The sequence below is a fragment of the Lissotriton helveticus genome, chromosome 6 (assembly GCF_964261635.1).
Source record: "Lissotriton helveticus chromosome 6, aLisHel1.1, whole genome shotgun sequence".
Taxonomy (NCBI): domain Eukaryota; kingdom Metazoa; phylum Chordata; class Amphibia; order Caudata; family Salamandridae; genus Lissotriton; species Lissotriton helveticus.
In genome coordinates this window covers 609,322,774-609,334,877 of record NC_136067.1, presented here as the reverse complement: position 1 = coordinate 609,334,877, position 12,104 = coordinate 609,322,774, and positions in this window count along the sequence as shown.

Below are 12,104 nucleotides of genomic sequence, written 5' to 3'. Positions count from 1 at the left end.
GTTGAGTGTTTGATGATCTTCTCAATCACTTTGGCGGGGAATGGAAGGAGCGAGATGGGCCGGAAGTTTTTGAGTTCGGTGGGGTCTGCTGTAGGTTTCTTTAGGAGGGGGTTGAGTTCGGCGTGTTTCCAGTTTTCGGGGAAGGTGGCGGTGGTGAGTGATGCGTTGATGATGTCTCGTAGGTGGGGTGCGATGATGTTGTTGGCTTTGTTGAAAATGTGGTGCGGGCATGGGTCGGATGGGGATCCTGAGTGGATGAAGTACATGATGCGGGTGGTTTCCTCGGTGGTGGTTGGGTTCCAGGTGTGGATGGTGGTGTTGTCAGTGTCGGATTCCGGAGGTGGGTTCGTGTTGGATGTGGAGAGGCTGTTGTAAATATCGGTGACCTTGTGGTGAAAGAAAGCCGTGAGGGAGTCGCAGAGATCCTGAGAGGGGGGATGGCGTTGTTTTCAGCATAGGGGTTAGAGAGTTCCCTGACGATGCCGAATAGTTCCTTGCTATTGTGGGCGTTGTTTTCGAGCCTGTCTTTGAAGGATGATTTTCTTGCTGCGCGGAGGAGTTGTTGGTGTTTGCGGGTGGCGTTCTTGAGAGCAGACATGTTCTCGTCGGTCTGATTGAGGCGCCAGGTTTTTTCGTGGGTGCGACATTCTTTTTTGGAGTCCTTGAGGGTGGGGGTGAACCAGGAGTTTTTCTTGTGGTTGTCTTTGTATACCTGGGTCTTCAGGGGGGCCAGGAGGTTGGCGCAGTCTGAGATTCAGTTCGTGAGGTTGGAGGCCGCTTCGTTGGGGTCTGCGGTGCTGGTGGGTGGGTTCTGGGAGAGGGCTGTGGTGAGTTGTTCGGTGGTGACTCGGTTCCATTGTCTTCTTGGTGGTTGTTGGGCGTGGTGGTGTACGGCGTTTTTTTTTTTGAAGCTGAAGTGGACACAGCTGTGGTCCGTCCAGGATAGTTTGGTGGTGTGGCTGAAGGAGATGTGTTTGCTGGAGGAGAAGATCGGGTCGAGTGTGTGTCCGGCGTAGTGGGTGGGGGTGTTGACCAGCTGTTTCAGTCCGAGGTTGGCGAGGTTGTCCAGTAGGGTGGTGGTATTGTTGTCGGCGTGGTTCTCCAGGTGGAAGTTGAGGTCCCCTAGGAGTATGTAGTTGGTGGAGGTGAGTGCGTGTGGGCTGACTAAGTCTGCGATGTCTTCGCTGAATTTTGTGCGAGGTCCCGGTGGTCTGTAGATGAGGGTGCCTCTAAAGGTGGTCTTGGGGTCGCTGTGGATTGAGAAGTGGAGGTGTTCGGCGTCGGGGAGCGTGTTTGTCGGTGTTGGTCGTTATGCGGATGGAGCTCTTGTGGACGATGGCGATGCCTCCTCCGGTGTGGTTAGTGCGGTCTCTCCTGATGATTTTGTAGCCGTCGGGGATGGCTATGGCGGTGTCGGGGGCCGAGGAGGGGTTCATCCAGTAACACAGTGAAAACATTACAAATGGACACCACACTAGTTTTAGAAAAATAGCAAATCCTTAGCTAAACCAAACAAGACCAAAAGCGATAAAAAATCCCACACACAATACTGAAAAAGAGGTACTTTGCAAGATAATCTTTAAATTGCAGACATAGCTGAAAAACACAGTTCTTCCGAGTCAGTAGCTCCATATGGGGCTACTGCGACGCTGAAAACAACAGAGTCTAACAATCCCTGCTGACCGCACCAGTACGGTTTAGCTGTAGTGTCAATAGACTCATAGACAGTACCCTTCTAGTTGCAGCCGATCCCGATGGTAAGATTTGCGTGAAGTGGGAGCGGTGCAGTGCATGAGGCCCTTACGACGCAGGGCAGGCAGCGGCTCTGTGACAGTCATCCAATGGCGTTGGTGAGGCCGAAGCTACAATACGGAGTGAGGCGGTGTTCGATGCAATGCTGCCAGGTCACGGTACAGGTGAAGCAACTGGTCGATGTTCAGGTGAGCAGCGACTGTGTCAGTGAATTCTAGGCACAGTGAAGTGACACGGTGCAAGCAGTGGCTCGTTGACTGTCACCCAGTGGCATCTGTAAGAGCAGGGATGTGGTGCGAAGTGCGGTACGAAGTGCGAAGTGCGGCGGTGCCTTCTGTGGTGCCTTCAGTACATGGAACCAGCGACAGACTCAGTGACATACTCATCTGCTCTTCTCCTCTGCGGTGACTAAAACCAGCAGTTCCAGAGATGGTGCCCAGATGGATGGTGAAGTCTTTTCTGTTCCTGAGACTTCTTGAACAGGGGGCAAGCTCTAACTCAAGCCCTTGGAGATACTTTGTCAAGCAGGATAAACACACAGTTTCCCTCCTTTGCAGAAACCTGCACTGCAGGCCAACCTCAGACAGCACAGAGCAAAGGGGCACTACTTCTCCTCCAGCTTCACCCAGCTCTTCTCCTTGGCAGAGGTTCCTCCTAAATTTCAGCAAAACCAGTTCTGTCCTCTCTGTTCCAGCTTCCAGCAGTAGGTGGAGACAGCATTGTCCATGGTAGGCCAGGCCCATTCAGGTGTGAAAGAAATCTCCTCCACCAAATTTGCATGCAGCCCAGGTCTATTCAGCCTATCCCTGACTCACCCTGGATAGGCAGGACACACCTCACCAGCCAAAGGACTGTTTGACCAGAATGCACATCCCCAGCCCCTGTCACTTCAAAGCCAGACAGTCAATACACAAACCCGTCAGAGCCATACTAGATGTCTAAGCAAGACAATTTGCACTTTCTAAAAGTGGCATCTTCAAACCCAGCATATAAAAAATCACCCTTACTAAAAGAGGAAAAGAGGCATCTTTATATTATGAGTTCAGGTATACCAAACTCAACTTTCCTATCTTGCCCCCATGGTCTGTCATACTTATAAGTAAACTTCCTATTCTATCTAATGGGACAGGTAACCTTTCAATAGTGAAAAACGAAATTGGAATCATTTCACTCTCAGGACATGCCAAACACATCAGGGCATGTCCTACCTTACACATACACTACACCCTGTCCACAGGAGTACCTTGGTCTTACCGTAGGGATGACTCACATGTAGGAAAAGGAAAGATAGGGCCTGGTCAGGCGGTTCACTTGCCAGGTCAACATGGCAGTACAAGACTGCACAAATACACCACTGCAATGGCAGGCCTGAGACCCTTTTGCAATACTGCTTGTGTGGGTGGCACAATCAGTGCTACAAACCCACTAGCAGGATTTGGTTTACAGGCCCTGGGCACACACAGTGCACTGTATTAGGGACTTAGCAGTAAACCAAAGAAGCCAATTATGGAAATACTAATCCACGACAACAGTTTACACAGGGAGCACTTGCACTTTGGCACTGAACAGCAGTGGGAAAGTGCCCAAAGCATCAAGACCAGCAAAAACTAAGTCCAACACAAAGTAAAAAAACAGGAGGCAAAAGCAAAAATACAGGGTAAATCCACACCAAAGGATGCCATGTCTAACACATGTCCCCTCCAGCTGAAATGCGGGGAGATCTACCCACCCTCTTGGGAGTTGTCTTCACTAAGGCAGAAAAATATGGACAGACCATCAGCATTGGTGTGTTCTGACCCAGGGCAGTGTTCCAAAGTAAAGTCCATGCCCTGTAGGGAAATGGACAACCTCAACAACTTTGGGTTCTCACCCCTCATCTGCATCAAACATCTGAGGGGCCTGTTGTCGGTCTGAACCCAGAAGTGAGTCCCAAACAAAAAGGGTCTCAGCTTCTTCAGCACCCAGACCACAGCAAAGCCCCATGCTCAATCACACTCCACCTCTGTTCCCAGGGAAATAACTCCTACTAATAAAGGCTACAGGGTTGGTCTAGCCCCTCCTCATTTAGTTGTGAGAGCACACTTCCCACACCATGCTCTGAAGCATCTTTCTGAACCATGAATTCCTGCGAGAATTTGAATGCCTTGAGCATGGGCAACGTGCACATGGCAGTCTTCAGGGCATCAATGGCTTTCGGACAGGCATCCGTTAAGTTCACCTTCTGGTGCTGATTCCAGGAAGCAAGATCAGTCAAGGGTGGAACAATGGTGCCATATCCCTTGACAAACCATATGTAATACCCAGTGAGGCCTAGAAAGGCTCACACCTCTGTATGGATACTGGTGGGTTCCCAAGCCAGAATGGTATCAATCTTTTCTTTTAGAAGCTTCCACCCGGATGCTCCTTACCTGGTGTCCCAAGTACACTACCAATCCCTGCCCGACCTGTTCTTGCTGGCCTTGATCGAGAGTCTGCCCTCTTCAGAGCCGCTGACACCTCCTAGAGGCGGCACAGGTGTTACTCCCAAGTGGAGCTGAACACTTCAATGTCATCCATGTAGGCGGCACTGAAATCCTCCAGCCCGGCCAACACTTGATGGACCAACCCCTGAAAAGTGGCAGGGGCATTCTTCAACCCAAAGGGAATCAACCAAAACTGGTAATGATTCTCTGGTGTTGAAAATGCAGACCTCTCCTTTGCCACCTCAGTTAAGGCAATCTGCCAGTGCTCAGACATTCAGTTAAGTCAAAAGTACTGAGGTATTTGGCAGCTCTCAACTGATCTATTAGCTCATCAGCCCTGAGGATGATGTGCGCATCAGCCCTGATGACTGAATTGTGCCCTTGGTAGACCACACAGAACTGGAGTTCTGGTGTGGCACTGGGTGCGGCAACCTTTGGGACCAAGACCACTGGGCTGGACCAAGGGATGTTAGAGGGCTCAATCACCCCTAGAGCCAACATCTTGGAGACTTCCTCCTTGATGCTATCTTTGACTCTGTCAGCCCCCTGTACATTTTGTGATTTACAGGAGGACTGTCCCTAGTGTCCACATCATGGACACACCATTGAGTGACACCAGGGGTCATAGAGAACAGAGCAGCAAACCACAGTTGGCGGGAGTCACTCTGTTGTGCTCGAGTCAGGGAGGGGGAGAGTTTTACACTGTCCACTGACCCTTTGTGCTCCCTAGCAGACAGAAGGTCAGGGAGAGGCTTAGTCTACTCTTCCATTCCATCATCTGTTGCTAGGAGCCTGCCCACCTCCGACCTCTCCAAGTGGGGCTTGAGGCAGTTCACATGTAGACCCACAAAGGTTCCTGGGAGACTGCAAGTCCAACAGATAAGTGCCTTTACTATTCGCTCCACCACCTTAAAAGGCACTGTCCACTTGTCCTGGAGAGCTCAAGGTTCCACTGGGGCCATGACCCACACTTTCTGACCAGGCTGAAACTCAATCAGAGTGGCAATGTGATTGTACCACCATTTTATCTCTTCCTTGTTGGCTTCCAGATTTGCCTGGGTGAGTTGTCTGAAGCGCTTAATCCCGGTTCCTGAAGGCAAGCATGTAGCTATATACATCCCTGGAAGGTTTACTGGGAGCTTTCTTCCAGCCTTCTTTGACCACTCTCAAAGGTCCTCTTCCAGGATGCCAAACATGAGTTCAAAGGGACTGAATCCTAAGGAACTCTGCGGTACCTCCCTGTAAGCAAACAACAAGCATGGTAAGAGGACGTTCCACTTAAGCCTCATGGGTTCACCAAGATACAGAATCATGCCCTTCAGGGTCCAGTTGAATCTCTCAACCATCCCATTACCTTGGGGGTGGTAAGGAGCAGTGAACTTATAGGTAACACCGCACTCCTGCCATAGGGACTTCATATACCTGCATATGACGTTGGTCCCCATGTCAGACATCACCTCTCTGGTGAATCCCACACAGGAGAAGATCTCCGACAAAATCCAACCCACCACGGGGGCCATCGCAGTTTGGAGAGGGATGGCCTTGGGATACTGGTTGTCATGGGCAACCAAGACCAGGATGAACCTGTTACCCATGGCTGTCTTGGGGTCCAGAGGCCTCATAATGTGGATGCCCGCCCTCTCAAAGGGGGTGCTGATAACAGGGAAATATTGGAGAGGAGCCTTGCACTTACCCCCACTCTTGCCACTTGCCTGGAAATTCTGGCAAGTGCTACAGGGAGTGTCAGAATCCTTGCACATTCGGGGCTAGCGAAAGTGGGTGAAAAGCCTCTCAAAAGTCTTCTCCTGCCCTAAATGTCCTGTTAGAGGCACATCATGAGCCAAACCACGTAGGAAGGCTCAGAAGCACTGGGGAACCACTATCACATGGGCTGACCCAGGCTCAGCAACCTTATTTATGCTAAATATAAGCAGAACATTCTCCCAGTAAATCCAGTGTGACCAAGACTGATCATATGTTGCCTGTTTTGCAGCCTGCTGCCGCAAACCAACAAGAGAGGGGCATTCCTGCTGGTCTTCGCAGAATTCCTCTCAGGAGGTGCACCCTTCTTGGTGCCAATGGATCAGTCCATTGTCAGTGAAGTTGTTTCCCACCCTCGCAGCTCCACCATTAAGTGAGGCCTGCCCCTGTACTCTTGAGTGTTATTGGTGTTCGAGGCCCTCCTCCACCTGTAGGTTCACCTGTGCCTCATCCTTGGTGGTCCAGTGGACCGCTGTCTCCTCTCTCTCCTCTCTCTCCTCTCTCTCGCTCCTATTTCCTTTCCGTTTTTCATTCGTCTTTTTACACTCGTTTTCCTCCCTCTTTTTTCTCTGTTTCAGCACTTTCTTTGCACCTTTCTGCCTTTTTGCATCCCCCTCGATGTCTGCCTCCTCCTGGATGGTGGGAACTTCGGGAGCTGATTTCCAGTGCTCCCTGCTTCCTCCCTTTTTGGCTAGCCCCTGGGTTCTTCTTCCGGGCTCCAGGTCCTCTTGAATGCCCTTACCTGCTGCCATAGAACGAGTGGTCACACACACTCACTCAGGCAGTCCTAACATCTCCAAATGAGACCTGGGTTCCACCTTATCCCAAGGGGAATTCTCCAGGTCATTCCTTAGCCGACAGTCAACAGGCATGGCTGGCCTCACAACTACTTTCAAGGTACATGAACCTCCCCATTCAAAGGGTACCTGTGCCAATTTGCAGAGGCACTCTGGGTTGTCAGTAGCGACTACTGGTTAATGTACGTTGGGGACCACCTGCTCTTCAGAGACTAGCCGACAACTGACCGCTGTCACACGTGCTCTAGTGTCTCTCAGAGCCTGCACCCTATGGCCATAGATGGTCACCCACTGCCCGTATTTCCTAGTGTTAGTGGGCAGGTGAGTCCTTTGGTCCATCTCACGGTCAATTCTGCTGGCACCCACCACTCCTGGGAACCCAACCGATCCCCCAGGACTACACTAGTAAACCCTTGGAGCGATGCACAAGTGAGTGCAGTGGTGGTTATAGGACACTTAGGATCCCCTATGAAGGGACACAATGGATCACAAGCATAACACTTGCGGGGACCCTTCTCTGCAGGTTTGCCCGCAGAGGCCCATGGTTTCTTACCACCGGGAGGTTGGGAACCTCTCCTTTGGTTCCCTTGGGAATTACTTTGGGCCCCTTTTTGGAACTCCTTCTGTTTACCCTTGTACTCCCCACTCTTCTGCTGGTTCAGTTAGCTTACTGGCAATCAAATGCTGGTGTAACTCGGAAAAACAACTAGCAGACAAGTGCTTGCCTGCCATCGAATCATAGAGCCCCTGAAAATCATTTACCTGGCTACCCCTCACCCAACGATCCAGTGCTCTGCAAAAATAGGACACATACTCCAACCAAGTGCTTGACTCAAGCTTCTTACAGGTCCTAAACTTCTGCCTGTACAATTCTGGGGTTAAGCCATATCTCTTGATTATGACTTCCTTTATAGGAACATAACACATTCTCTCCTTATCTGGTAAGGCTAGCCCCCCCTTCTGCCACAAAGCGGCTCCACAACCGCCTCCAATGTCTCTCTGAGGGATTGTGTGGGACCACATTGCTACCACATACCCCCTGGACCATTGATCAATGCCCTTACTCTTTCCATAATCTTTGAAACCTCAGCTTTGCAAGCTCCATTGTATGCACTCTGCTTCTCTCTCTGTCTTCCAGCTCGTCTGGAGACAGACCACTTGAAGACACACTGCTGCCCTCCCTTGTAGGTAACCTCCCTTTTGGCAGATTCAACAGCCCCTCCTGCTGCCCATCCAAATTCTCTGGCTCCACCATAGGATACCCATTCTACCTACTGGCATTTCTGAATTCCAACCAGACCCTCCGTGCTTTTTGGCATTCCTCCTTTCTGGTGAGGCTTCTTACAGAGATTTTAAATTTCTTGCAGATGGCTTTTAGTTGAGATACAATGTAGGTTAACACTCTATCTTCTTCAAATTCAATGTCAATAGATGCAATAGATGCTGGCCTGGTCATGATGAGAAAGTTGGCAGTAATCAAGTTGCAGAAAACTCAAAAAGGAAAAAGTTCACCAGTAGTATGTAGTTGCGTAATGGTCTGCACTGTGCTAGTAGTGTACATCAATTACTGTATGTAAGGCCCAAATGCAAGTCCGGATCCTCACCGCTGACCACCAGTGTTAAGAATTGGGGTCTCTAGTTTGCAATGGTTTGCACCTTTGTCCAAGAAGGGACCCTTTTTCCTAGTCAGGGTAAGGGGGGTTCACTTCTGAAATAACTCCTGATCAGCATGAGCAGACAGGCTTATCTCAGAGGCAATGTGTAAAGCACTTTTACATGCATACAGTAACACAGTGAAAACACTACAAATAACCACCATACCAGTTTATAAAAATTAGCACATCTTTATCTAAACCAAACAAGACCAAAAGCAGCAAACATCCCACATACAATACTGGAAAAAAATAACTTTACAAGATAAACTTTATATTGCAGCATAGCTGAAAAACACAGTTCTTCTGAGTCGGTAAGTCTGTCCGGGGCTACCGCGATGCTGAAAATGACAGAGTCTTACAGATCTAGCCAACCGTGTTGGTATGGGTCAGTTGTAGCATTGACAGACTCGTAAAAGTAACTTTCTTGTTGTGGCCAATCCCATTAGTATGAGTCGGTCGGGGGCAACTGACACAGTTGTGGGTGAAGTTTAAGCAGTGCAGTGCATGGGGCCCTCACTTTGCAGTGCAGGCAGCAGCTCGGTGACGGTAGTCCAACGACGTCGAAGAGACCAAGGCAATGATGCAGAGTGAGGTGGTGCTCGATGCAGTGCTGGCAGGTCATGGTGCAGGTGACAGAGCCGGTCGATATTTGGGCGGGCAGTGATGGTGTTGGTGAGGTCCAGGCAGAGTGAAGCGAGGCAGTGTGGAGTGCATTGCCCACAAGACATGGTGCAAGCAGCAGTTTGGTGATGGTTGCCCAGCAGCGTCTGTGAGACCAGTGATACAATGTGAAGTGCTGCGGTGCCTTCAGGACACTGAACCAGCAACAGACTTGGTGACAGAGTCGGCTGCTCTTTTCCTCTGTGGCGATTGAAACCAGCGGTTCCGAAGACTGTGCCCAGAAGGATGGTGAAGTCTTTGCTGTTTCTGAGATTTCTTGAACAGGGAACAAGCTCTACCTCAAGCCCTTGGAGATACTTTGTCAAGCAGGATACACACACACAGTTCGTCTCCTTGGCAGAAACAGCTACTGCAGGCCAACTCAAGACATCACACAGCAAAGGGGCAGTACTTCTCCTCCATCTTCTCCAAGCTCTTCTCCTTGGCAGAGGTTCTTCTTGAATTCCAAAAGTAATCTAATAGCCTGGGGTCGGCCCCTTTTTTCATAGTACAAAGTCATTTGTTCTCTGGTGACAGAGAGTAGCTGTGCTCAGCAAAACCAGTTCTGTCCTTTCTGGCCCAACTCCCTGGCAGGTGGTGGTGACAGCATTGTCCAAGATATACCAGGCCCATTCAGGTGTGAAAGAAATCTCCCACCCTACAATGAATGGAGCCCAGGTATTTTCAGCCCAGCCCTGACACACTATACCCCCGAGTAGGCTGTCTGAACAGAATGCACATCCACAACCCCTGTCAGTCGAAAGCCAGACAGTGAATACACAAACTTAGCAGAGGCACACTGGATATCTCAGCAAGGAATTATTCACTTTCTAAAAGTGTTTTTTTCAAACCCAGCATTTACAAATCAGCCTTAATAAAATATGCATCTTTATATTCTGAATTCAGGCATACCAAACTCCACTTTCCCATCGTATTCCCATGGGCAGTTATACTTATAAGCGGTTATAAGTAAACTCCCCATTCTATCCTGTGGGAAAGATACCCTTTCAATAGTGAACAAGCATTTACAATGCAATAGGTCTCGTATTAATTAAGTTTGAGCTATTGGCATTGTTAAATATTGCAACACCAATTGCAACAAAAGTCTATAAATTGTAGGACAAAAAAATGAGTATTTATTTATGTAGCAATGGTGGCATGCTGCGCTTTAAATGAATATGTTTAAAAGTAAAGTACGCCTTACTGCGATTGCTACAATAGTTAACTGTGGATGCGTTAACAATTGAAAAGTCCACTGATGGCTGGTGGTGTGTGTGCCTGGTGAAAGCATGCACTGACGTGTGGGGGTGTGTGTGCCTGGTGGAACCGTGCACTGATGGCTGGTGGTGTGTGTGCTTGGTGGAAGCGTGTACTGACGACTGGTGGTGTGTGCCTAGTGAAAGCATGCACTGACGGCTGGTGGTGTGTGTGTGCCTGGGGAAAGCGTGGTGTGTGTGCCTGGTGGAAGCGTGCACTGCCGGCTGGTGGTGTCTGTGCCTGGTGGAAGCGTGCACTGACGGCTAGTGGTGTGCGTGCCTGGTGAGAGCGTGCGCTGACGGCTGATGGTGTGTGGGTGCCTGGTGAAAGCATGCACTGACGGCTGGTGGTGTGTGTGTGCCTGGTGAAAGAGTACACTGATGGCTGCTGGTGTGTGTGTGCCTGGTAAAAGCGTGCACTGACAGCTGATGGTGTGTGTGTCTGATGAATACGTGCACTGATGGCTGGTGGTGTGTGTGCTTGTTGAAAGCGTGCACTGACGGCTGGTGTTGTGTGTGTGCCTGGTGAAAGCGTGCACTGACGGCTGGTCGTGTGTGTGTGCCTGGTGTAAGCGTGCACTGACGGCTGGTGGTGTGTGTGTGCCTGGTGAAAGCGTGCACTGACGGCTGGTGGTGTGTGTGTGTCTGGTGAAAACGCGCACTGACGTCTGGTGGTGTGTGCCTGATGGGAGTGTGCACTAACGGCTGGTGGTGTTTGTGTCCAGTGAAAGCGTGCACTGACGGCTGCTGGTGTTTGTGCCCGCTGAAAGCGCGTACTAACGACTGATGGTGTCTGTGCTTGGTGAAAGTGTGCACCGACGGTTGGTTGTGTGTGTGGTTGTATGTGTGGTTGTATGTGTGGTTGTGTGTGTGGTTGTGTGTGTGGTTATGTGTGTGGTTGTGGTTGTGTGTGTGGTTGTGTGTGTGTGTTGTTGTGTGTGTTGTGTTTGTGTGTGTGGTTGCATGTGTTTCCAGACTCCCTGCTCCCCATTGACGGTCGGTCCGAGTTATACCTTGCACTGCTGTTAAGCCTCAATAAATCCCAGGCACACTTCCGCTTTCCATCTATCACCACTGGGAGGAAGCAGTGTACCAGTACATTGATTAATCGGCCGGCTGATGGAGACCCTCCTGTGAAATCTAAAGCATTTAATAAAATAACCCTCATGTTAGCTCCTAAAGTGACCCTCACATTATATCCTCAAATGACCTTCACATGGCCCTGCTTATAGGGTCTTTCAGCCACCCTTCTTCCTCCAATGGTCTGTTGCCATGCCATTCACATTTTTATTCCAACCACTACAGCATGCAGCGAGGGGTAACAGGTCAGCCCTCCGCAGCCATTGGCTAAGTCCAACATGAGTTTTGGAATTTTTCTCTGTCACAAGAAGCACATCTGCGCGCAAAGTAGTTCCTTTCAGAGCTGTTAAAGCAATGTGTGACCCAAAACATTATTTTGCCTTTAGATGATTCTTATATACTGGTGAGTGCTGTGTAGCTCCACCGACAATTATTTTTTTACAACAAACAGAAAAAGAAAGCTAGCATTGACAAAGCAAAAAGGTAGACAGAGCCCTACCGCTGGCTGTGCCAGTGCTTGTTTTTGAACTGCAACTTGCGTTATTTCTTTCCGCAGGTGGGTTTCCTGGAACTCTAGGGCCTGCCCGAACTTTAAGAGCAGACACTGTACTGTCCAATATATTCTCTAACTGTGAATCTTGCTGTGTGTGTGTGTGAGAGATTTGTATAGTGCACATCTGG